The sequence below is a fragment of the Hemitrygon akajei genome, chromosome 8 (assembly GCF_048418815.1).
Source record: "Hemitrygon akajei chromosome 8, sHemAka1.3, whole genome shotgun sequence".
NCBI lineage: Eukaryota > Metazoa > Chordata > Chondrichthyes > Myliobatiformes > Dasyatidae > Hemitrygon > Hemitrygon akajei.
Genome location: NC_133131.1, coordinates 164,376,923 through 164,404,311, shown reverse-complemented (window position 1 = coordinate 164,404,311; position 27,389 = coordinate 164,376,923). Strand labels below are relative to the sequence as shown.

Here is a 27,389-nt window from a genome sequence, read left to right as displayed (position 1 = left end):
AGAGGCATTGATCGTGTGGATAGTCAGAGGCTTTTTCCCAGGGCTGGAATGGCTAACACAAGGGGACGTAGTTTTAAGGTGCTTGGAAGTAGGTACCGACAGGGTGTCAGGGGTAAGTTTTTCACACACAGAGTGGTGAGTGCGTGGAATGCACTGCCGGCAATGGTGGTGGAAGCAGATACAATAGGGTCTTTTAAGAGACTCTTAGATAGGTACACGGAGCTTAGAAAATTAGAGGGCTTTGCGGTAGGGAAATTCTAGGCAGTTTCTAGAGTAGGTTACATGGTCAGCACAACATTGTGGGCCGAAGGGCCTGTAATGCGCTGTAGATTTCTAGGTTCTATGGTCTATGTTATTTGAGAAATGGCCCATTATGGCAGACTTGTAGATGGACCCAGAGCAGAATCTGGCCACACGGTATTGAGTGCACAGGCACAGGGAGTAGAGCAGGAGGCTGAGCCTGGTGGGGCACCAGTGTTGTGGGTAATCCTGATGGAGGGAACGATGCCTATCCTTACTGATTGAGGTTTGTTGGTCAGGAAGACAAGGATCCAATTGCAGAGGGAGATCTTCCTTGGAATCATAGTACTGGAGGCAGAGACGTACTGAATAAACAATAGTCTGACCTGGGTGTGTTTAGTGTCCAGATGCTCCAGAGATGAGCGTAGGGCCAAGGAGATGGACCTGTTTCAGCCATAGGCAGATTGCTGCGGGTTGAGGTTGTGTGAAAGACTGGAGCTGATGTGCACTATGACCAACCTCTCGAAGCACTTCATGAAGGAGAGGTTTGAGCAATTAGCGAGATTCAGTGTGGATTTGTGAAAAGCAGATTATGTTTGACTGAATTTGTTGATGACATAACAGTAAAGATGAATAAAGGCAATACAGTGCACATTGACTATATGTTGTTAATAAAGTGACAAAATACCATATTAAAGGCTAATGAAATAGAAACTGGATGGAACAGGGGGGCAGTGTCAGCTTAGAACATATAACATTACAGCATAGCACCCACCCTTTAGCCCAATAAGTTGTGCCAGCATTTTAACCTACTCTAAGATCAATTTAACTCTTCCCTCCCACATAGACCTCCATTTTTCTTTCATCCATATACCTACCTAAGAGTTTCTTAAATGCCCCTAATGTCCCTGCCCCTACCACCACCCCTGACAGGACATTCCATGTGCCCACCATTCTCTGTGTAGAACACTTACTTCTGACGTTCTCCCTTTGCTTTCCTCCAATCAACTTAAAATGATGTGTCCTTGTACTCGCCATTTCCACCCTGGGCACCCTGGCTATCCACCCGATCTATGCCTCTTAACACCTTATACACTTCTATCAAGTCACCTGTTGTTCTTGGATAAGAAGCTGGCATTAGAACCAAAACCAGTGCATTGTGGTAAATAGTTGTTTATCAGGCTGGAGGGTGACCATGAGCTGTGTTTCCCAATGATTAGTAGGAGGTCTAGTGCTTATTAATGGACATTGAACGGCACCTGCTCGTTAATGCAAATACCTAATCAGCCAATCAGCAGGCAGTAATTCAATGTTTAAAAGCACGCAGACATGGTCAAGAGGTTCAGTTGTTGTTCAGAGCAAACATCAGAAAGGGGAAGAAACGTGACTTTGACTGTGGAATGATTGTGGGAGCCAGACAGAGTTGATTTTCACGAACAACAGTCTCTGGAGTTTACAGACAATGGTGTGGAAAACAAGAAAAAACTTGGCCTATAGGGCTACGTGACAGGGTGGCAGGCTGAGGCATGCCAGGATCGGTGTACGGGAATCGTGAAAATGATTGACACTGAGAAATAGTAGTCATTCCATGTGAACTGCCTCACTATTTTTGCTCTCGTTTTACACTACCTATTTCATTTACATGTAATATAAATACAATATATAATTTATATATTATACATAGATATATTTATATATTATATGAGGCCTCTGTCTGTCAGGGTTGACCATGGAACCACAGATGTTGCATCCTCGCTGTGTAGATACGCAAGCCAGGCCAGTACGATATGGAGAGCAAGCTGTTGTCCATGTCGCATCCTCCACCTCTCCACGCAGCTGATGAACCCAGAGGAACGGCAGAGACCGGTACAGTTTGGTACCAGCAGTGTCACTGGAGTTGCCAGTCAGCGTTGAACTCAACGTAGGACTGCTTTAGGGACTGCAGCTCTGGTGTTTTCCCTCTGGGTTTACTCCCGAAGCCCTCCCCATGAGCGGGTATAGCTGCTGGGTAGTGGAGGCATGAGATCAGAGTTTTCCTTCTCCTAGACAAGCTGCCAACCACGGCTGACGAGCCCCAATCTGCCCGAAGCGACTGGTTTTAAGGTGCCAGTAACCCACCTTTGCCCCTTCTCCTGTTAGTAGAAACGGTTCTGCCGGGCTTTGTAGATGAGCCACACGTGAAGGCCAGGAGCTGGACTTGGTTGTCAGAGGCTATTTGAGTCGCACACCATTGGGAGCATTTAATAGGTAGTGGGAGCTAGTCCCCATTACCACCCCCAGCTATTACAACCTTAAGGGACTATATATTATATGTATCATACACATATATTTCTTATTGTGAGTTACAGATTTTTTATGAATTGTACAGTATTACTGCTGCACAACTATGAACTTTACAACATATGTTAGTGATATCAAAGCTGATTCTGAACCTGCTGGTAAAATCTGAAAAACACAACCCTGTATTTCAGGCTGTTTCATTCCGATGCACTTCCTTTCAATGTGTCTTATATTTCAGAGACCTTTCGGTTTTGATGTGATTTACATATCAATATTGCTCATATTTCTATCTTAAGTTAGTTAGACTCTATTTCCGTGTACTCTGTTTCATTATGAGTTATTTTTCAGTGTGCTTTAGATTTTAGTATGACTGATCTTTAATGCAGATTTGATTTTAACGTGTTTTCTGTAAATGTTGTACTTTGGGCATGGGCTAAATGTTGCTGCGCATCATATTTCAGTGGCTTGTACTTTAGTATGCATTGTATTACAATGCCGGTCATTATTTAGTGTGGGTTACATTGCAGTGTGTGTTTACACCACAGTGTGGGCTATATTATAGTGTGAGTTATATTGCAATTTGTGTTTATTACTGAGTGGGTTATACGGCAGTTCAGGCTGTACTCAGTGTGAGTTCAAAGTAAATTTATGATCAAAGTGCGTATATATTACCATATACAGCCCTGAGATCCATTTTCTTGTGGGCATGCTCAATAAATCCATAGTAGAATAATAACCATAATCGAATCAATGAAAGACCACACCAACATGGGCGTTCAGCCAGTGTGCAATTGACAACAAACTGTGCAAATGTGCAAATACAATAAAAAAGGAAAAATAATAATAAATAAACAATATATTATCAAGATCATGAGATGAAGAATCCTTGAAAGCGAGTCCATAGGTTGTAGGAACAGTTCAGAGATGGGGCAAGTGAAGTTGAGGGAAGTTAACCCCTCCGGTTCAAGAGCCTGATGGTTGAAGGGTAATAACTGTTCCTGAACCTGGTGGTGTAGGTCCTGAGGCTCCTGTACCTTCTACCTGATAATAGCGGCGAGAAGAGAGAATGGCCTAGAGGGTGGAAGTTCTTGACGATGGATGCTGCTTGCTTGTGACAGTGCTCCGTGTCAATGTACTCAATGGTGAGAAGGGCTTTACCCATGATAGACTGGGCTGTATCCTTTACTGTTCGCAGGATTTTCCATTCGAGGGCATTGGTGTTTCCCAAGCAGGCTGTGATGCCAATCTGTAGAAGTGTAACATAATGTGGGGTTACATTATAGTGTGAGGTGTGTCGCAACTTGGGTTTATTACTGAGTAGGTTATACAGCAGTGTGGGTATATCGCACTTGGGTGTATTCGGGCAATGCGAGCTTGTTGGACCAGAAGGGTCTGTTATCGTACTGTATCGCTAGATAATAACATAAAATTTAGTGCGTTGCTCTGGATTTCCAGCATCTGCAGAAACTCTTGTGTTTGTGTCCACCTAACCCTCTGTACCTTGGTGAACAACTGCCCGCCAGATATACATTCCAATCAGATCTTGGGTTGGACGGACATTAAGATCGGTGGGTGTTTCTGCGGGACAAATACCAACACATACACACAGGAACTGATCACCAGATTTAGGGAACAAGATAAGCTGTAAGCAGTGGAAACCTGAAATAAAAGCAGGTAGTGCGACCAATACACTGAGGCTTGTTGTCCGCAAGGGACAGGGTACCATGGAGACGTAGTGGTTGGCACGATCGTTTACAGTGCCAGCAATCACTGATCAGGGTTGAATTCCCTCTGCTGTCTGTAAGGAGTTTGTATATCCTCCCTGTGACTGTGTGTGTTTCCTCCGAGTGCTCTGGTTTCCTCCCACAGTCCGAAGACATATGGGTTAGTAGCTAATTGGTCAAAGGGGCCTTTTACCATATGCTGTATAAATTTATAAAAATAAATAAGATGGGTAGATAATCAGAGTCTGTTTTCCCACAATGGCCATGGACATAAAGTGTGAGGGGAAAAGTTTAGAAGAGTTTTATGAGGTAATTTTCTTTTTTGTAGCGAATGGTAGATACCTGGAACGCACTGCTGGGGGAAGGTGGTGAAAGCAGATACGATAGTAATGTTTAAGAGGCATTTAGACAGATACATAAACAGGCAACAAAGGGACGGATGTGGAAGTGTATGGGCAGGTGGGATCAGTTTAATTTGGCTGAGATATTGTGGGATGAAGGGCCTGTTTAGGAACAATTATTACAGTATCCTTCACCAACAGGCTCCTGAACCAGGTTGGATAATGACACTTACCTCAACACCAAACTGATTCTGCAATCTACAGACTCGTTTTAAAAGAGTCTGTCATGTACTCAGTATTTTATGTGTGTGTGTGTGTGTGTGTGTGTATATATATTGCACAATCTGTCTTCTAATTGAACATTTTGTCAGTCTTTGTTTATGTTTTAGTTTTTCATGAACTCTATTGGATTTTTTTATTTCCCTGCAAGAGAGTAGATATCAGGGTTGTATATGGTGACAAGTACATAATTTGATAACAAATTTACCGGTACTTTGATTTTGACTATGTTCTGTAATACTTCCTGTACACCTTTCCATAGTGCCAAGTTTTCCTTTGCCTTTACTAGTGAGGTTCTGGGAGATTATTGGGACTTGAATGGAAATAGCTGGAGGTCACAATAATAGCTTTGCTTCTTTGGGAGTTGGGTTAGGTGGCCTTGTCAATTGGCCCAGAGTGTTTGGCTTTGCCCGTGCATCTAAAGGAGTGATGCAGCAAGGTGATCGGAGGTTCCAGCTGCATGAACTGCCAGTATAAGCACATTACAGCCCAGAGACCCAACCTGTTTTGTTGCTGGGTTCAAATAGGCTGTCAGCTTGGAGACAGAAGACGTTTGGTATTGCTTACTAGTTTATACTTTGAAGGAAATGAAGGTGACAAACTGAGGGTCCAGATAGCCTGAATGCAAGAGATTTTGCAGATAACCAAAATCCAAAGCACACGCACAAAATGCCAAAGGAGCTGATCAAGTCAGGCAGATCTGTGGAAGGGAGTGATCAGTCAGTCACTATTTCCATTCCCCATTCCAGTTGCTCTATCACCCCCTGCACATCAACACCCTCTAGTGCCCCTCCTTCTTCCCTTTCTCCCATCTTATGTATTCATATTTATTGTGTTTTTTGTGCTACATCGAATCTGTAGGAACAATTACTTTGATCTCTTTTACACTTGTGTGATGGAAGTGACATTTAACAATCTTGAATCTTGATGGTCCACTCTCCTCTCCTATCAAATTCCTTCTCCTTCATCCTCTTCCACCTATCACCTCCCAGCTTCTTACTTCATCCCCTCTCCCCCATCTATCCATACCCTGCCACTTTGTACTCCTTCCATTCACCTTTTTCTGGCTTCTTCCCCCTTCCTTCTCAGTCCTGATGAAAGGCCTCTGCCTGGAAGCGTCGTCTGTTTATTCCATAGACGCTGCCTGGCTTGTTGAGTGCCTCCAGCGCTCTGTGTGTGTGTGGCACAGAGAGCACGGTGTAGCTACACTCACTGTGAGTCACGTCAGAATTGTTCAGGAGCATGAAGGCACATGGAGGACTGAGAAGACGTGTTCACTTCAGCTCCCTCTTTCTACGTGGCTCATGTATCTTCGCTTCATCACTTATGTCATTTGTTCACATTAACTACGCCATCTTCCTCTTCTGAACAGGCGGATTCACATGTTCACCAATTTGCCCATCTGTGGTTTCCCTCTTTAAGCTTCTCAGAGGAATCTATGTCATTACCATTGTCTCCACCTCAGGACTTGAAGGAGTCGCTTCCTGGCTCACTTCAATAAAATCTCTTGTCATCTCTTCCATTGACTTCACTGGACCCTCTAATGTGAAGTATTCATAAACACAAGACTTCAATATTCTCTTGTATGTATTCTTCATGAGCTAAGTGACTTACATGTAAACTTGGCATTTTTACAAGATATCTCTTTGGCCATAACACCAACATCCCTTTCCAACTAGTCTCAGTCTGGATTACAGTTCTGTCTATTGCCTCATCCCTACCTCTTCCCATCTCTTCCTTGGATGAAATGTTCGAAATTGAGTTCTGCATTTAGAAAAAGCATTTATTTCTACATAATAATTCTGTCTGCTGATTTCAGACTCCCTGTTTCAAATCTGTCGGTCCCTGTCTTTTGTTTCATACATACCACTTCCAATCTCTGCCCCAGCAATCCGGGTGAAATGTACTCAAAATTGTGTTCTAAGTCTTAAAAAAAAACAATGATTCTTGCATAATAATTCTTTCTCCGCTGTTGATTTCAGAATGCTTGTTTCAAAATTGTGGCCCTCCGTAATTTGGAGTAACACAAATCTCAGTATTTTGAAGGAAAGCTCCTTTTATATCCGCTCTGAGTCAGAGCAGCAGGCTTCTTATTGTCGAAGGTGTTTCAGAGCCCATCTCATTTTCTTGCGATACCACTTAGCCTCTATCCACTCCTGTCCACTTTCACCATTACCTTTAACATCTACAAGTTCAAGTTTTCAAATTTATTGTTCTCATAGGCATATACACTCAGTGGACACCTCCTGTACCTAATAAAGTGGCCACGGAGAATATGTTCGTGGTCTTCTGCTTCTGTAGCCCATCCACTTCAAAGTTTGACATGCTGTGCGTTCGGAGATGCTCTTCTTCACACCACTGTTGTAACGTGTGGTTATCTGAGTTACCGTCCTTCCTGTCAGCTTGACCCAGTCTGGCCATTCTCTTCTAACCTCTTCATTAACAAGGCATTTTCGCCCACAAAACTGCTGTTCACTAGATTTTTTTTTTGTTTCTCGCACCATTTTCTGTAAAATTTAGAGCAGGAGTTCCCAGTCAGAGGTCCACGGACTTTTGCTTAATGGTATTGGTCCATGGCAGAAAAAAAAAGTTGGAAACCCTGCACTAGAGACTGTTGTGCGTTAAAATCTCAGGAGATCAGCAGTTGCTGAGATACTCAAACCACCCCATCTGGCACCAACAATCATTCCATGGTCAAATCACATTTCTTCCCCATTCTGATGTTGAGTCTGAACAACAACTGAACCTCTTGACCGTGTCTGTGTGCTTCTGTGCATTGTGGCTGCCACATGATTGGCTGATTAGATATTCGCATTAATGAGCAGGTGGACAGGTGTAACTAATAAAGTGGCCACTGTGTGTACGTACTGTGCACAGGGTATTAATGCCACGGAAATTAGCATTATGCAGCTGCAGCAGGGTACATTAACATAAATTATACCTAATTTACACGTATGCGAAATAAACAACAAAATAAGCATAACCAAGACTGAAAGAATGAGAAGCGATTAGTCTAAGACACAAGAGATTCTGCAGATGCCAGATACTCACTTCATCCCCCCTTCCCTGACCCACCCACCTTCCCTACTCTCCTGGCTTCACCTTTCACCTTCTAGCTTGTACTCCGTCCCCTTCCCCACCTTCTTATTCCGGAAAGTGGGAAATGTAAAGGGCTGAAGAGGAAGGGATTTGGTAGCAGAGGAGAGTGGACCACAAGAGAAGGGGAAGGAGGAGGAGGAGGAGGGGACCCGGGGGAGGTGATCAGCAGGTGAGAAGAGGTAAAAGGCCAGAATGGGGAATAGAAGAAGATTGGAGGGGGAAGAAATTTTTTTTTACTGGAGGGAGAAATCGATATTCATGCCATCAGGTTGGGGGTTACCCAGATGGAATATAAGGTGTTGCTCCTCCACCCTGAGGGTGGCCTCATCGTGGCACAAGAGGAGGTCTTGGGCCGACGTTTCAGAATGAGAATGGAAATCAGAATTAAGATGTATGGCCACTGGGAAGTCCCACTTCTGGTTGACAGAACGGAGGTGCTCGATGAAGTGGCCCCCAGTTTACGACGGGTCTCATCAAAGTAGAGGAGGCCACATCGTGGGCACCGGAGACAATAGACAACCCCAGTGGATTCACAGGTGAAGCGTTGCCTCACCTGGAAGGACTTCCCGGGGCTCTGAATGCCGGTGAGGGGGGAGGAGAATGGGCAGGTGCAGCACTTTGACCGCTTGCAGGGAGAAGTGCCGGGAGGGAAATTAGCGAGGAAGAGTTCGTGGGTTGATGCACCAGAGATACGAGTTTAACTCCAACCATGGCAGCTTGGGTATTCAAATTCAAGTAATTAAATCAATCTGGAACTCAAGCTCGTCTTGGGACGAGTAACCATGAAATTAGCAGAGTGTTGTAAAAACCCCTCTGGTTCACTAATGCCTTTCAGGACAGGAAGGCTGCCGCCCTTTCAAGGTCTGGCTCTTAAGACCCATCAACAATTGTCATTCTTGAATGCCTCCCCAGTTACTTAGTGTAGAGCAGCAGAAGGACATTCAGCCTGTTGGGCCTGTGCCAGAGTCCAATAGAGCAATCCCATCATCCCCAGAGCCCTGTTCTCTCTCACATGCCCATCAACTCTCCTGCCATCCCTCAGCACGTACCTATGCAGGGATAACTTACAGCGAACGGTTATCCTGACAGAACTTTTTTGGGGGATACTGGGAAAAGGGGGGGAGTGGGGAGAGGAAATCGGAGCCCCTCCCTGAGGAAACTCACGTGGTCGTTCAGCCGAGGTCAGGATCGAACCGAGGTCGTCGGAACTGTGTGGTGGTGCCGATCATGCTGTGAGAGTCAAAGGCAGACAACAAACACTGGCATCGTCACAGCTGTATCCATGGGAAACAGAGGATGAAAGAACTAAGGGAAATAAAGGAGCGGCCATGCTGTTGTACTCTAGGCCGTGTACGAGCTTCAGTGAGATAGAGAAATTTTCCAAGATGTGTGAATAATGAGGTAAGTTATCTGGAGATTTCAGCCGGCCCAATGTGTCTCTTTAACATGAAAAGCCATCATATTGGTATTGGTTTATTATTGTCAAATGTATAGAAATATTTCTCACAGGAAGCTATCAAATGTTGAAAGGCCTTGATAGAGTGGATGTGGAGAGGATGTTTATGGTGGGAGAGTCTAAGACCAGAGGACACAACCTCAGAATAGAGGGGTGTCCTTTTGGAATGGAGATGAGGAGGAATTTCTTAGCCAGAGGGTGGTGAATCTGTGGAATTTGTTGGCACAGGCAGCTATGGAGGCCAAGTCATTGGGTACATTTAATGCAGAGATTGATAGATCCTTAATTGGTTATGAAATGTAGGAATACCAGGAGTCAAGTCAAGTCCCTTTTATTGTCATTTCGACCATAACTGCTATGTACAGTACATAGTAAAAATGAGATGTTTTTCAGGACCATGGTGTTACATGACACAGTACAAAAACTAGACTGAACTACGTAAAAAACAACACAGAGAGAAAAAAAATAACAACTAGACTAGACTACAGGACTGCATAAAGTGCACAAAACAGTGCAGGCATTACAATAAATAATAAACAGGACAATAGGGCAGTAAGGTGTCAGTCCAGGCTCTGAGAATGTAGGAGTTTGGGGCTGAGAGGAAAATTGGATCAGCCATGATGGAATGGCAGAGCAGACTCGATGGGCCAAATGGCCTAATTCGGCTCCTATATCTTATGGTCTTATAGTGAAAATCTTGTCTTGCGTACTGTTCATATACATTGTTATTACAAGGTGTATTGAGGCATAGCAGAGTAAAACAATAACAGAATACAGAATAAAGCTAAAGAAGAAATGGAGTGCAAGTAACCAATAAGGTGCAAGATTATAACGAGGTAGATTGTGAGGTCAAGAGTCATTTATTGTATTATCCATTTCATTGTACTATGGAACCATTTAACGGTGGGATAGAAAATGTCCTTGATCCTGGTGTTACGTGCTTTCAGGCTTTCATGTCTTCTGCCAGTGTGAGAGGGGAGAAGAGAGGATGTCTGCAGTGGGTGGGGTCTTCTAAGCCGGCTGCTTTCCCCGGGTGGTAACCCTCCCTGGAGGGGTGCCACGTTCTGGGAATGACCAAATGGCATCACAGTTGTGTGGATGGTAGAATATCCCGGCTTCATTCCTGACCCCTCGTTGTGTCTCTGTGTGTGGTTTTCACATGGTGAGCCGTTAGGGTTTCTCCCTCCCATCACAAAGGTGCGTGGGTTGGTTGGCAAACTGCCCACTATCCGTGGTCTCGGTGCATATGTCAGTGGTGTTGGGGTGTTGATGGGAATATGGGGAGATTCAGTAGTGTTAGTGTAAACGGGTGGTAGATATTCAGCAGGGATTCAGTGGCCTTTCTCAGTCCTGGACTTCTCGATGGCTCCGTCACCAATAGGCACACCTCAGGACAATGTTTCCTAGCATTGTTCTGACACAGAGAATGACGGCACGCTGTGGGCAACCGATGGCCAAAGTCATGTCAGTGCACAAGGGTGATTCGTAACTTAATGTACCTGGTAAGAGCCCCCACGTATCAGGCGGCACGCTAACGTAGTGGTTAGCACGACACTTTACAGCACCGACGACCTGGTTTCAGTTCCTGCTGCTGCCCGTAAGGAGTTTGTACGTCCTCCCCACGACCACGTGGGTTTCCTCCGGATGCTCCGGTTTCTCCCACAGCCCAAAGATGCACTGGTTGGTGGGTTAATTGCTCACTGGCAATTGACCCATAATTAGGCCCTGATTAAATCAGGAGTTGCTGGACTCCACAGCTCAAAGGGCTGGAAGGACCTATCCTTGCTATGTCTCAATCAATCAATCAATAAAAGTAAATGGTTACAAGTTCTTAGAAGGCTTAAGTTACAGGAGTAAATAACACCAGTATCCAGACCTGGTCCGACCACAATCAAGAAAGCTCACCAGCATCTTTGCCCTTGACTTTCACCGGTTTTTATTGAAAACATCCTATCAGATGTACCTCAGCTTGGTATGGCAATGGCTCTGCCTGCGACGGCCAGAAACTGAAGAGTGTTTGGACACGGCCCAGCCCATCACAGGGGCCAGCCTCCTCTCCATGGACTGTGTCTACACTTGTTGCTGCCTTGGTAGAGCGGCCAGCGTAATCAAAGACCCCACTCTCTCCTCTCCCCTCTCCCATCGGGCAGAAGATAGCAAAGCCTGAGAGCACGTCCCACCAGGCTCAAGGACAGCTTGTACTCTGTTGTTATAAGCCTATTGGACCGTCCCCTGGTACGATCAGATGGACTCTTGGCTTCTCAATCTCATCACTGCCTTGTGCCTTATTGTCTGCCTTTATTCTGCATTCTCTTACTGTTTTCCTTCGTACTATCTCAACGCACTGATGTACAACAATGATCGATCTGCATGGACGGCATGCAAAAAAAGTGTTTTCACTGCGCCTCGGTATGTTTGACAATAATAGACCGATTTACCAACAGTGCCCAACTCACCGCTCTCTCAGAACTCTACTTGCACTGCAAAACCACACACGTTGTTACTTCTGCTATATAATTACCTCATGGTCATGTTAAAGGAGTCTGAAGTGGAACATCGTGTACATGGACGACCTAGCTTGTTCCAATGTTTATGGTGCTCAGCGTAATCGATATCATTAGCAGTTGAGCAACAATCTATTATAATGCATTATTAATAGTCAAAACACGAAACAGATAATCTGCCAGAAATTGCATCTATTTTAAAAGTTCATATGATAGATGTCAGTTTCCAGCCGGACAAAACTGCAACACCTTCAGTATCTTATCTTACACTGCCTGGAATTTTGGATACACAGATCGATCTCTGTTTAAGAATTCTGTGCCAAGGTTAAATGGCAAATTGTACTGAAATTTCTTCTCCAAGATTTGTCACCTTGTCGTGGTGGAAGGGCCTCTGAGTTTTTGAGATCCTGAGAGCGTTGCTGTTTAGAGTTTAGCCCCCTGGTGCTTAAGCTCCTGGTAGGGTCACCCATGGCGGTAAAGTTAGGGGGGAGGTTGAGACCAATGGAGACCTCATTGTTGGAGCTGGCAGAAGATGATGACACATCACAATGGCAGTAAAGGAGGAGGAGGAAGGCTGCAGCAGTGAAGGGTCCACTCCATGCCACTGGACCCTGACCCCGATCTGTCAAGGACCGTGTGGTGACTACTGGTGCATCAGTGTCCCCACGTTAAACAAAGTCACGCACGACCGTTCTCCGTTAAGGGAATCCACCCTGTCTGGACCGGGCTCCATAGCCATCTGAAGACCCACCAATAGACAACAGCATACTCGAGAGATCGCACCACTGTACTGAAGCAGTGAATTACAGAGCATAGCTGGGGTTTGACAGCAGACTGCTCACATCAGAGAGGGTGGTGAGCCTGTGGAATTCAATGCCACAGTCAGCTGTGGAGGCCAAGTCATTTTGTGTACGTTTAAAGTGGAGGTTCTTGATTAATAAGGGCGTCAAAGGTTACGGGAGAGAGGAGCGTGAGACACAGGAGCAGAATCAGGCCATTCAGCCCTTCGAGTCTGCTGCACCAATCCATCATGGCTAATTTATTATCCCTCTGAACCTCATTCTCCTGCCTTCTCCTTGTAATCTTTGAGGCACAGACACTGGTGGATATGTGGAATGAGCTGCCAGAGGAAATACTGGAGGCAGGGACAACTACACGGTTTAAAAGAGGTTTGGACAGCTGCGTAGATAGGAAGGATTTGTAGGGATATGGGAAAAAATGGGAAAGGGGGCTAGCATGGGGAAATTTGATCTTAGGGTTTTATCCTGCGCTGTATAACTCTGTGAAGCTATGAATGCAAAAGGGTCTGGTTCCTAAACATGTTAAGGGTATAATCTCATTAGTAGAATATGACCATGTCCATGGACCAGTAGCATTCGCCACTATTTTGCTCTGTTTATTTTTTATGTATTCTTATAACTTTTAATGTAATGCACTCTACTGCTGCTGCAAAATAACAAATTTCAAAAAAATCGGTGATAATAAACTCCATTCTGATTCTGAAGTGTTAAGATCATAGAACAGTCCAGCGTAGTACAGGCCCTTCGGCCCACAATATTGTACTGACCTTTTAACTTGCTCCAAGATCAATCTGATGCTTCCCTCCCACACAGAGCACAGCCCCAGGCCCTCTGGCCCAGCTAGTCCATGCTGAACCTATTTAAACTGCATACTCCAGTGGTCCCCATCCACCGGGATGCAAAGCACGTGCCACCGGGCCGCGAGGAAACAATATGATTTGCCAGTATGAAACGATATGCACCTTAACTCATTCCCTGTCACGCCCACTGTTGAACTTGAACGCATACGAGGTCATTACCCACGCGAGGTCATCAGTCGCCTAAACGCAGTGACACCCTCACACCAGGGATCACTGGTTGGCCTCGGGTAACTGGCCGTCCTGCGTGGCTGGCGAGAAGTGCCGTTGCTACTGGTTTGGACAGCTGGGTGCCGCCTCTAAAAGCTACCTCGCTGCGATCTACTGAAAGTCATCCTTCGAGCCAAACTTTTGTCGGCCGATAGATCCTGGGGGGGGAGGGGGGGGAGGGGCAGGCGCTCACTCTGGACTGTGACTGCCGCGGCCCCGGTACGGAGACCTCCGGCCCTGACCTTGTCCTCTCACCCCACCCACGACCAGCCGCACCTGGCCAAGGCGTCTGGCGGTGGGTGGGCGGGAGGCTGGAGTTCGGGCCCGGAGGCTGTCTAATGAGGCAATGAAAACTGCTTCGGCGCTTTAAGTCCAAGCACCCTGCACTTAAAGACAAACCCAATGAGTTTTTTGAGCGGAAAAAACGTGAGCAAGCGGGACAGAAGCAAGTGCTGAGAGCCACAAAAACTAAATTGCGGAATAGACTGGACATAAGGAACCCCCTTCGAGTATCGCTGTCTCCCATCACCCCTCGATAGGTCCGTCTTGTTGCAGGGAAACAAGCCCAGGGCTCCCACTGATTCAGCGATATTGGTGTCTTGCAATGATTTTATATGTTCATACGAGGAATATATGCGCTGTGTATTTAATATTAAATTTGTTAGATAAACCCTTTTAGAAACGAAATTTGAGTGTATTAGCCACTTATAAGTGACTCGTAGTTGACTTATCACCTATATTCTGGTCGTGGTTAACATCCCTCACCGTCAGCCGGTCTGCAAGAATATTGTCAATATTAAACCGGTCCGTGGTGCAAAAAAGGTTGGTGACCCCTGGCCTACTCCCATCGACCATAGCCCTCCGTACCCCTACTATCCATGTCCCTATCCAAACTTTCCTGCAGTTCTTTTGCTGTTCTTTTGTGAATGAGTGTGGGGAAAAATACCTGTTCATATTAACACAGGCACGTTCGACCAGAGTCAAGGTCAAAGTGAATTTGTTATCAAAGTACATGCAAGTCAGAGAGAATAGAACTGCCCCACAGCAACTTTAAGAGCTCTCAGACACAGGTTTCCTGCCATCATTGGATGCAACGGACAACCCCCACATACACATCACCATATACTACCTTGAGATTCTTTTTCTTGCAAGCAATTACAGAAAGTTAAATAAATACAATAGAACTTATGAAAATCTGTACATAAATAATGGCTGCTAAACAACCAGTGTGCAAATGAAGTCAACAACATTGTTAAGGGTCAGGTGAGGGAAACAGATGTCCTCAGACCATAACATGTATGAGAAGTATTAAGCCATTCGGCCCATCAAGTCTGCTTTGCCATTCTATCATGGCGGATTCATTCCCCCTCTCAATCCCATTCTCCTGTCTTCTCCCCGTACCTTCTGGCGCTCTGACTAATCAAGAACCTATCGACTTCTGCTTTAAATATACTCAAATACTTGGCCTCCACAGGCATCAGTGGCAATGAATTCCACAGATTCACCACTCTTTGGATAAAGAAATTCCTTCTCATCTCTGTTCTAATTATATGCCCCTCTATTCTGAGGCTGTGCCCTCTTGTCCTAGACTCACACACTATAGGAAACATCCTTTCAACATCCACTCTGACTAGGCCTTTCAATTTTCAATAGGTTTCAGTGAGACACCCCTCATTCTTCTGAACTCCAATGAGTATGTCCCAGAGCCACCAAACGCTCCTCAGATGTTAACACTTTTATTCCCAGGATGTCTCTCATCAACCTACTTTGGACCCTCTCCAGTTTAAGCACATTCTTTCTTAGATAAGGGGCCCAAAATGCTCATAATACTCCTACTGGGGTCTGATCAATGCCTTATAGAATATAAAAGCAAGGATGTAATGATGAAACTTTATAAAGCACTGGTGAGGCCTCACTTGAGAGTATTGGGAGCAGCTTTGGGCTCCTTATCTTAGAAAGGATTGCTGAAACTGGAGGGGAGGTTCAAAGGAGGTTCACAAAAAATATTCCAGAATTGAATGGCTTGTCATATGAAGAGTGTTCGATGGCTGTGGGGCTGTATTCACTGGAATTCAGAAGAATGAGTGGTGACCTCATTGAAACCTACCAAATGGTGAAAGGTCTTGATAGAGTGCATGTGGAGAGGATGTTTCCCATGGCGGGAGAGTCCAAGAACAAAGGACACAGCCTCAGAATAGAGGGCATCCTTTTAGAATGGTGATGAGGAGGAATTCCTTCAACCAGAGAGAGGTGAATCTGTAGAATTTGTTGCCGTGGGCAGCTTTTGAGGCCGAGCCTTTAAGGATTTGATTGCATTTTTCTTTTACCAACAGAACCCTCTGTCTATCTGCCTGTCTTTTCAATATAAGGTATATCCTTGGATGTTAAGCTCCCAACAATGATTTCTTTCACTCATAACTCAGTGGTGCCCACAATGGTATCCATACCAATCTCTAACCGAGCCACAAATTCATCTGCCTTATTCTGTATACTGCATGCATTCAAATATAACAGCCTGAGTCCTGCATTTAACACCCTTTTCTATCTTGCCCCCATGTTACACTTCAACTCATCCTACTGACTACAATTTTGCCCCATCACCTGTCTGTCCTTCCTCACAGTCTCACTACACTCTTGTATACTAACTGCCTTATCACTCTGATTCCCACTCCCCAAGTCAAATTAGTTTAAATCCTCTCCAGCATCTCTAGCAAAGCTGCCTGCAAGGATATTGGTCCCCTTCAGGTTCAGGTGTAACCCGTCCTTTTTGTTCAGGTTATACCTTCCCCAGAGAGATCCCAATGATCTAGAAACCTGAAACTCTGCCCCCTGCACCGGTTCCTCAGCCACTCATTCACCTGTACTATCATCCTGTTCCTGCGCTGACTGGCACATGGTACTGGGAGTAATCCAGAGATTACAACCCTGGAGGCACTGTTCTTCAGCCTTTTCCCTAATGCCCTTTACTCACTGCATAGGACCTCTTCCCCTCTTTCTACCAAAGTCATTGGTGCCAATGTGCACCATGACATCTGGCTACTCACCCTCCCTCTTGAGAATATTCTGCAGCCACTCTGAGACACCGTGGGAGGTAACAGACCGCCCTGGCTTCCCTTTCGCGGCCACAGAATCTCCTGTCCGTCCCTCTAGTTATCGAGTCTCCTATCACTATGGCTTTGCCAGTACTTTGCCATTCCCCGCTGGCCTGGCTGCTGCTGCTGTGCCCTGATTGGTCATCCCTCCCACCGGTATCCAAAGGGGGTGTACTTGTTGCCAAGGGGATGGCCACAGGGGAACCCTGCGCTGACTGCTACACTTCCCTAACTTCTCCTGGTGGTCACCCATTTACTGCCTGAACCCTGCACTCTGAGAATGACCACATCGGTAAAAGTCTCGTCTATGAAGTTTTCGGCCTCCTGGATAGCCCTGAGTGCATCCAGGTCCTTCACTGTGTCAGTCAGCAGCTGAAGTTGAGTGAACTTCCTGCAGAGGTAGTCATCCAGGAGATCATTAGATAACCTGAAATCCCACATCTCACAGGAGGAGCATTCCACTGACTGGACTACCATCCTGCTTACTCTTGTTATGATTATAAGATATAGGACATAGAAGCAGAATTAGGCCATTCCATCACGGCTGATTTATTATCCATCTCAACCCCATTCTCCAGCCTTTTCTCCGAAACCTTTGACACCCTGACTGCGCAAAAATCTATCAACCTCCACTTTAAATATACTCAATAACTTGGCCTCCACAGCCGTCAGTGGCAATGAATTCCACAGATTCACGACCCACTGGCTGAAGAAAATCCTCCTCATCTCTGTCTAAATGGACTTACATCTATTCTGAAGCTATGCCCTCTGGTCCGAGACTCTCCCCCCTTAGGAAACACCCTCTCCACATCTACTCCATCTAGGCTTTCCAATATTTGATAGGTTTCAATGAGATCCCCCCCGCTTTCTTCTAAACTCCAGTGAGTGTAGGCTTAGAGCCATCAAAGTATGGTGCACAAAGGAGAGGCAATGGATGTCATTTACTAGGATTTTCAGAAGGCTGCCACACATGAGGCTGCTTAACAACATAAAATCCTGTGACGTTACAGGAAAGATTCTGGCATGGATAGCGGAATAGCTGACAGGCAGGAGGCAGCGAGTGGGAATAAAAGGGGCCTTTTCAGGTTGGCTGCCGGTGACTAGTGGTGTTCCTCAGGGGTCAGTATTGGGACCACTGCTTTTCACATCGTTTGTCAATGATTTAGATAATGGAATTGATGGCTTTCTGGCAAAGTTTGTGGATGATACAAAGATAGGTGGAGGGGTAGGTAGTGCTGAGGAAGCAATGTGATTGCAGCAGGACTCGATGGAGTACGATGTTGGGAAATGTATGATAATGATTTTGGTAAAAGGAACAATAGTGCAGACTACTATCTAAATGGGGAAAATGTTCAAGCATCAGAGGTGCAGAGGGACTTGGGAGTCCTTGCACAAGACTCCCAGAAGGTTAATTTACAGGTTGAGTCTGTGGTAAAGAAGGCAAGTGCAATGTTGGCATTAATTTCAAGAAGAGTCAAATTTAAAAGCAAGGAAATAATGCTGAGACTTTATAAGACACTAGTCAGGCTGCACTTGGAGTATTGTCAACAGTTTTGGGCCCCGTAATCTCAGAAAGGGTATGTTGTCATTGGAGAGAGTCCAGAGGAGGCTCACGAGGATGATTCCAGGAATGAAGGGGTTAACGTATGAGGAGCGTTTGGCAGCGTTGGGCCTGTACTCACTGGAAATAAGAAGAATGCAGGGGATCTCATTGAAACCTACCGAATGTTGAAAAGACTAGATAGGGTGGATGTGGAGAGGATGTTTCCTACAGTGGGGGTGTCCAGAACTAGAGGGCACAGCCTCGAAATTGAGAGGGCGATCCTTTAGAACAGAAGTAAGGAGGAATTATTTTATCCAGAGAATAGTGTATCTGTGGAATTCTCTACACAGACTGTGTTGGAGGCCAAGTCTATGGGTATATTTAAGGCAGAGGTTGATTGTTTCCTGATCAGTCGGGGCATCAATAGATATGGGGAGAAGGCAGGTGTATGGGGTTGAGTGGGATCCGGTATCAGGTATGATGGAATGGCAGAACAGACCCAATGGGCTGAATGGCCTAATTCTGCTCCTATGTCTTATGGTCTAGCACTCCTCATATGTTAACCCTTTCATTCCTGAGATCAACCTCCTCCGGGCCTTCTCCAGCACATTTTTTCTTTGATAAGGGGGCGTAAATAGGTAACAATACTCCCAAGTGCTGTCCGACCAATGCCTTATAAAGACTTTTATATCCTTGCTTTTGTATTTGTGTCCTCTCGAAATGAATTCTAACATTGCGTTTGCTTTCCTTACCATCAACTCCATCTGCAAGTCTACCTTTAGGGAATCCTGCACAAGGACTCCCAAGTCCCTTTGCACCTCTCGGTTTTAATTTTTTTTCCATTTAGTAAATAGTCTACGTCTCTATTCCATCTGCCAAAGTATATGATCATGTATCACTAAATTCCATCTGCCACTTCTTTGCCCATTTCCTTCTGCAGCCACCCTGCTTCCTCAACACTATCTGCTCCTCCACCTGTCTTTGTATTTTCTGCAATCTTGGCCACTAAGCCATCAATTCTTTCATCATTGACAAATAAGCACTGACCCCCGTGGCTCACCACTAATCACTGCTAGCTAATCAGGCAATCCCCCTTTATTCCCACTCTTTGCCTCCTGCCAGTCAGTCAATCTTCTATTCATTCTAATACTTTTTCTCTAACTCCATGGGCTCTTATCGTGTTAAGGCTTTCTAAAAATCTAAATAAACAGCACCGACTAACTCTCCTTTGTCTATCCTGCCTGTTATGCCTCCAGCCGGCACACAATTCTCACACAAGCCTGTTGAGCCAAAGCCTGATCACTCTAACACTGGCACACTCACAGGATGGCCTCTCTGCATACACCTTGCTTCTTTTTACTTGCCCTTGCTAAGTCACTATTAACTCGAGCAACCTTCTGCTCAGCAGAGAAGTCCTGACAGGCCCCACTTGTTTTTTCAAAAACTGGCTCGTAAAGTGTGCAAGGAACTGTCTCATACTTACGCCGCGATCTTCTGCTCCGCTGACCTTCCTCGTTGAGGCAGGTAGATTTTTCAGACCAGTAATTATGCTATCACATTACTGATAGGATATTTTAAATCTGAATCTATCTGCTTGATTGAATGTATATTCCCCAACTGTCTGCCAAGAAGAGAATTAAACTTGTGTCTGGATAATGAGTTGAAACCACTGGATTATTGTTCCAGTAACACAAGCTCAATGCTCTCCAGTCCTCTAACACTGCCGCACTTCTTGTAAAGCAAACTCTGTTCCGTCAGCTGGGAAGCTTTTATGATCGTTTTTCATGGTGTTGACTGAAAAGCATCTGAAACAGGAGTGGGAATTGTCCATTTCCCCCCCTTGACAGGGGTTTGCTCTGTTGAGAAACACAGAATAAAATCAGAAACAGAAGGTAAAACACCTATCGTCATTCTGAAGTCAAGTAAAGGTCATCTTTACCTTTCCTTAGGGACTTCTCTCGGTTGCATTCATCTGTATTCATCCCTTCGCCTCCATCTCTGAATCACTGCTCATCCCTCACTCTCTCTGCCACCCTGTCTGAGGTCAGTTTAGCAGACATCATTCCCTTGGACAAATCTGCTGAAAGGACTTTGCCCTACAGCCTCACTTTTGGGTTCAAGTTCACTCAGATTTCCTTAATCGGAGTGATGAGAGTCTATTCAGCTCGTCGGACTTATGCTGGCTCACAGCGCAATCCCATCATGCCCCATTCGCTCTCATTTAACCTGTAACCTGTTCTCTTTCAAATGTCCATCAACTGCCCCTCCCCAACGATTCTCCTTACCATCCACCTACAATGGATGTCCCTGGATGTGGCAAGCCTGTACTCTCACAGGCAGGACATGAAAACTCTGTGGAGGCAGCACTGGAGGTCAGGATCAAACCTGGTTCACTGGCGCTGCCCACTGAACATCGACGGCTCCTCGGTAGAGATCGTTAAGAGCACCAAATTTCTTGGTGTTCACCTGGCGGAGAATCTCACCTGGTCCCTCAACACCAGCTCCATAGCAAAGAAAGCCCAGCAGCGTCTCTACTTTTTGCGAAGGCTGAGGAAAGTCCATTTCCCACCCCCCCCCCCCCCCCCCCATCCTCATCACATTCTACAGGGGTTGTATCCTGAGCAGCTGCATCACTGCCTGGTTCGGAAATTGCACCATCTCGGATCACAAGACCCTGCAGCGGATAGTGAGGTCAGCTGAGAAGATCATCGGGGATCTCTCTTCCTGCCATCACGGACATTTACACTACACGCTGCATCTGCAAAGCAAACAGCATTATGAAGGACCCCACACACCCCTCATACAATCTCTTCTCCCTCCTGCTGTCTGGGAAAAGGCACTAAAGCATTCCCGCTCTCACGACCAGACTATGTAACAGTTTCTTCCCCCAAGCCATCAGACTCTTCAATACCCAGACCCTGGACTGACACCTTGCCCTATTGTCCTGTTTATTATTTATTGTAATGCCTGCACTGTTTTTGTGCACTTTATGCAGTCCTAGGTAGGTCTGTAGTCTAGTGTAGTTGTTGTGTGTTATTTTTTCTCTGTGTTGTTTTTTACGTAGTTCAGTCTAGTTTTTGTACTGTGTCAGGTAAAACCATGGTCCTGAAAAACGTTGTCTCATTTTTACTATGTACGGTACATAGCAGCTATGGTCGAAATGACAATAAAAGTGACTTGACTTGCCAAAGAGATACAGTAACTGTAGCTCCACTATGCTGCAGTATTCTTACTCGGTAGCATTTCCGTCGTTAATCTCCGGATTTCCTGTACAATATCCTCAATAAATTCAATAAGCATCATTTATATTTGACAGGGATAAATGCCTGCTGATCCCTTTTTGTCTGAGTGGCAGTAGCAATGGACAGTGACACACAGTATTCCGTTCTAATCTGAACTGATTTCACAACCTGCAGACCCACTTTCAAGGACTTTACAACTCGTGTCCTCAGTATTATTTATTTATATTTTATTATTTGCTTGATTTGTCTTTTATCACAAAACCATAGACATTGGAGTAGAATCAGGCCATTTGGCCCATCAAGTCTTCCCTGCCATTCCATCATGGCTGATTTAGTATCCCTCTAAACCCCTTTCTTCTGTCTTCTCCCTGTAACATTTGACACCTTGATTAAGCAAGAATCTATCAACCTCCACTTTAAATACATCTGATGACTTGTACAGATGCCTGTGGCAATGAATTCCACAGATTGACAATCCCCCGGATGAAGAAGTTCCTAAATTCCTCCTCACCTCCGTCCTAAATGGATCTCTCTCTACTCTGAGGCTGTGCCCTCCTGTCCTAGACTCCCCCTACTATAGGAAACTCTCTCCACATTCACTCTATCTAGGCCTTTCAATATTCAATAGGTTTGAATGAGATTCCCTCCCCCCCTCACTCTTCTAAACTCCAGTGAGTACAGGTCCAGAGCCATCAGATGCTTCTCAGATATTAACCCCTTCATTCCTGGAATCATTCTCGTGGTCCTCCTCTGAACCCCCTCCGATGACAGCACATCATTTCTTAGACCAGCGCCGAAATCGGCTTGCAATACTCCAAGATGATTTTTCCCAATCTACCTGCATAATGACATCTTCCACGACTGTCGTGAGTTTGTCCTTAGTACACTCCTTTTCTGTCTTCCTGGTGACTGTTCAGCAGCCTGTGTATAATTCCCATCAGGGCCTTCTGACTGTTGCAGTTTCTAACTCTATTCACACAGATTCTACATTTTCTGATCCTATGTCACCTCTTTCTAAGGATTTGATTTCAATTTTTAACAACAGAGCCACCCCACCCCCCCTCTCCCTTCCTGCGTGTCCTTTCGACACAAGGTGTATCCTTGGATGTTAAGCTCCCAGCAAATAATCTTCTTTCAGCCATGAAACACACCTGCCAATCTCTAACCGTGCTACAAGCTCACCTACCTTATTCTATACACTGTGCGCATTCAAATATAACTCCTCCAGTCCCACAGTCTCTCTACACACTGCATCTACTTCTATACCGACTGCCCCGTCCTCAGCCCCATCACTCTGGTTCCCATCCCCCTGAACCCTCCGAAACAGCTCAGCCATACACTCATCTGCTAAATCATCCTACGCTGGTGCGAGGCACGGACAGCAGTCCAGAGATCACTATCCCGGAGGTTTGGCTTTCCGGCTCTCTGCCTAACACCCTGTATTCTCTCCTCAGGACTTGTTCCCTTTTCCTATCCATGTCGTTGGTGCCAATATGTACCACGACTTCCAGCTGTCCAACCTCCCCCTTCAGTACCCTGTGGATCTGATCTGAGACATCATCAACATACGGTCTAGCTGTTTCTTTCACCTCCAGAGAACCTTGTGTGCCTACTCCTCTGACTATTGAATTCACTATCACTACTGCAGTCCACTTCTCTCCCTTTCCTACCGAACCACAGGGCCAGACTCAGTGACAGAGACCAGCTCGCTGTGGCTTCCCCCTATTAGGTTATTCCCCCCCACCACCCCAGCAGATTCCAAAGTGGTATCCCTAATCCCGTTCCCTTTCCTAACGGTCACTCAGGTATCTGCCCCCTGCAACTTAAGGGTGACTAGCACCCTGTAGCTCCTATCTATCGCCTCCCCATTCTGGTGTACGAACCAAAGGTCTAGTTTCTCAACATGGTCTCTAAAGAGCTGCAGCTCACTGACCTTCGTCCAGATGTGGTTATCAGGGAGCCTGGAGGTCTCCCAAAGCTCCCACATCTCACACAAAGAAGTTACCACTAGCCCTGGACCCATTCTCAGTCACTGTCTATGTACTTACAAAGAAAGAGAAATAAAAAACTTACTAGGAACTTACTTAGAGCTTGCGCCTGTTCTTGCTCAGGCCTTTTAACCTCTCTAACAATGTGGCCAGGCTTTTGCATATTTTGCACATTGGTTGTTCGTCAGTCTTTGGTTATGTATAGTTTTTTTTTCCCGTAAATTCTATTGTATTTCTTTATTTTGCTGTAAATGCCTGCACAAAATGAAAATCACAGTAGTTTACAGTGAGTTTCTTCAGCCAGAGGGTGATGAATCTGTGCAACTCATTGTCAAGAGGGCTGTGGAGGCCCAGTCACTGGGTGTATTTAAGGCAGAGATTGAGAGGTTCTTGATCGGTAAGGGGGTTAAGGAGGGAGAACAGGGATGAAAGGAAACCACCCATGATGGAATAGCAGAGAAAATTTGAATGGCAAAATGGTCTAATTCTGCTCCATTGTGGTCTTTGGCTTAGATCAGTCACAATATTATTGAGTGGTAAATCAATTTTGGGATCTAGAAATGACAGACTCACCTACAAGAACTCAACTCATGTTCTCAGTATTGTTCATTTTTATTTGCACAATTTGTCTTCTTTTTCACATTGGTTGTTTCTCAGTATTTGCCAATGTATAGTTTTCCATAAATCCTATTGTATTTTTTTTAATTCCTGTAAATGCCTGCAAGAGAATGAATCTCAAGATAGTATACGGTGGCATATGTACTTTACTTTGACATTGTCTTCACCCTGTTCAGGCTACAAATTTTGACAACACTTGTGGTTTGCCTGCCTCTGGGTGGTAGGAGCACCATACACAACAATAAAGTGAACAAGTTGGACAACAAGAGTTGGACTCAAGTTAGGCCATAAAAGTTTGGGGCAATGTCTCCAAGAAGGAAGTCAAGTTAGGGACAATGGTATAGAGACATATAACAGAAAAAGACCCTTTGGCCCATCTGGTCCATGTTGAACTATTATTATGTCTAGTCCCATCGATCCACACCTACACCATAGCCCTCCATACTCCTTCTGTCCAAACTGTTATTACTGAACCCACATCCACCACTTCCGTCGGCAGCTTATTCCACACTCTCACCACTTTCTGAGTGAAGATGTTCCCCATCAAGCTCCCCATTAACCCATGACCTCTAGTTCTAATCTCACCCAATCTCAATGGAAAAAGCCTGTTTGCATTAACCCCATCTGTACCCCTCATAATATAGCGTATCTCTGTCAAATCTCCCCTCTTTCTCCTACCCCCCGGGGGAAGAAAGTCCTAACCTGTTAATCCTTTCCCTACACCGCAGATCCTCAAGCTGGCAACATCCTTGTAAATTTTCCTTGCACTATTTCAGTCTTACTGATATTGTTCCTGTAAGTAGGCGACCAGAATGGAACACAGGACTCCAAATTTGGCCTCACTAATGTCTTAGCTACTTCAACATAACATTTTTGAAGTGTATCCTTGCTGAGTTACTCTAAACCTTTTAAGAGATTTGATCAATTATGAATGGTCAAGGAGGGTTAACAACCTTCCTCCTGAGAGATTATAAAACCAATGGGCATCGTTTCAGAATATGAGGTTGCCTTTTAAGATGCAGATGAGAGGAATTTTTCTCTCAGCAGGATATAAATCTTTGGCATTTTCTACCCTGGGAACTTGTGAAGGCTGAGCCACTGAACGTATCCAAAGCTGAGTTAGAGAGGTTGCGGATTATAGAGAAGTCAAGGGTTACAGGCAGTGAGAGGGAAATGAAACTAAATTTTGAACTTTTAAGAAGTTTCAGAGTTCAAAGTAAATTTATTATCAGAGTACATATATGTCACCATTTACAACCCTGAGATTCATTCACTTGTGGGCGCTCCAATAAATGCAAAGAAACACAATAGGATCAATGAAAAACTGCACAAAACAAAGATGGAGAAGCAACCGATGTGCAAAAGACAACCAGCTATGCAATTACTAAAAGAATGATAAATAAATAAGGAATAAATATTGGGAACATGAGTTGAAGAGTTCTTGAAAGTGTGTCCATAGGTTGTGGGGACAGTTAAGTATTGGAGTGAGTGAAGCTATCCCCTCTGGTTCAAGAGCCTGATGATTAAAGGGTAGTAACTTTTCCTGAACCTTGGGGTGTGGGACCTGAGAGTCCTGTACCTCCTGCCCGATGGCAGCAGCAAGAAGAGAGCATGGCCTGGGTGGTGGGAGTCCCTGATGATGAATGCTGCTTTCCTGCGACAGCACTCCTTGTAGATGTGCTCAGTGGTGGGGAGGGCTTTTCCTTTGATGAACTGGGCCGGGCTGTATCCACTACTTTTTGTAAGATTTTCCATCCAAAACCATTGGTTTTCCATTCCAGGCCGTGATGCAGCAGGTTGAGTTGGTAGTCATTTATTTTGAGAAGACTAGAACACAAAGGCAAATATGAATCACTGGGGCCTTATAAAGCATTTGCCACTCTGCGCTTGGAATATTGTGAGCAATTTGAGCATTGTATCTAAGGAAGAGCATGCTGCTCCTGGAGAGGGTCCAGAGGAAGTCAATAGACATTAATAGACAAGAGACAATAGGTGCAGGTGTAGGCCATTCGGCCCTTTGAACCAGCACCGCCATTCAATGTGATCATGGCTGATCATCCACAATCAGTTCCCCGTTCCTGCCTTCTCCCCATATCCCTTGACTCCGCTATCTTTAAGAGCTCTATTACAGGAATGACAGGAAAGATACTAGCATTGGCTGATTGGCAGGAGGCAAAGAGTGGGAATAAAGGGAGTGACTCATGGTGTTTCACAGGGTTCTATGTTGGGACTCCTTCCTTTTCCATTGTATGCCAATGATTTGGATGATGGAATTGATAGCTTTGTGGCCAAGTCTGTGGACAATACGAAGATAGGTGGGGTTTGGGGAGGAGTCAGGTAATGCTGAGTAGGCAGAGGGGCTACAGATGGACTTAGACAGATTGTGAGAACAGGCAAAGAAGTGGCTGATGGAATACAGTGTTGGGAAGTGTAGGGTCATGCACTTCAGTAACAGAAATAAAAGCAGAGACTATTTCCTCAATGGAGAGGAAAAAAAGTCAAAAATCTGAGGTGCAAAGGAACCGTGGAGCTTAACTTGCAGGTTGTCTCTGTGGTGAGGAAGGCAAATGCGATGTTAGGATTTATTTCGAGAGGAATGAACCCATGATTGAAAGGCTTATCATATGTGAGGAGTATTTGATGTCTCTGGACTTCGACTGGACGGATTTTAAAGCGAACTACTGAAAGGCCTGGATACAGTGGACATGGAGAGGATGTTTCCATTAGAATCTGACAGCACAGCCTCAGGATAAAGGGATGAACTGAGATGAGGGGAAATTTCTTCTGCCGGAGGGTGGTGAATCTATGGATTTCGTTGTCAAGGGAGCTGTGGAGGCCAAGTCATTGGGTGTGTTTAAGGCAGAGTTTGATACATTTTAATTAGTAAGGGGAATAATGGTCACAGGGCGAAGATGAGAGAATGGGGTTGAAAAGAAATCAGCCATGATGGAATAGCAGAGTAGACTCGATGGGCTGAATGGCCTGATTCTGCTCCTATATGGTGTTATGCTTAGATCAGCTACAATCTTATTAACAAGCTTGAGGTCTGTGCTCAGTTCCCACTTCTTGTGATTCTACGACCTACAGACTCACTTTCAAGGATTCTTTGTAACTCA

The 27,389-nt window shown here is 45.1% G+C and overlaps 1 protein-coding gene across 4 annotated transcripts in view; it reads left to right on the top strand.

Moving 5' to 3' along the window:
- The window catches only part of scn5lab (sodium channel, voltage gated, type V-like, alpha b), a 583,358-nt gene that overhangs the window by 229,761 nt on the left and 326,208 nt on the right, over positions 1 to 27,389 (top strand). The window lies entirely within an intron of this gene.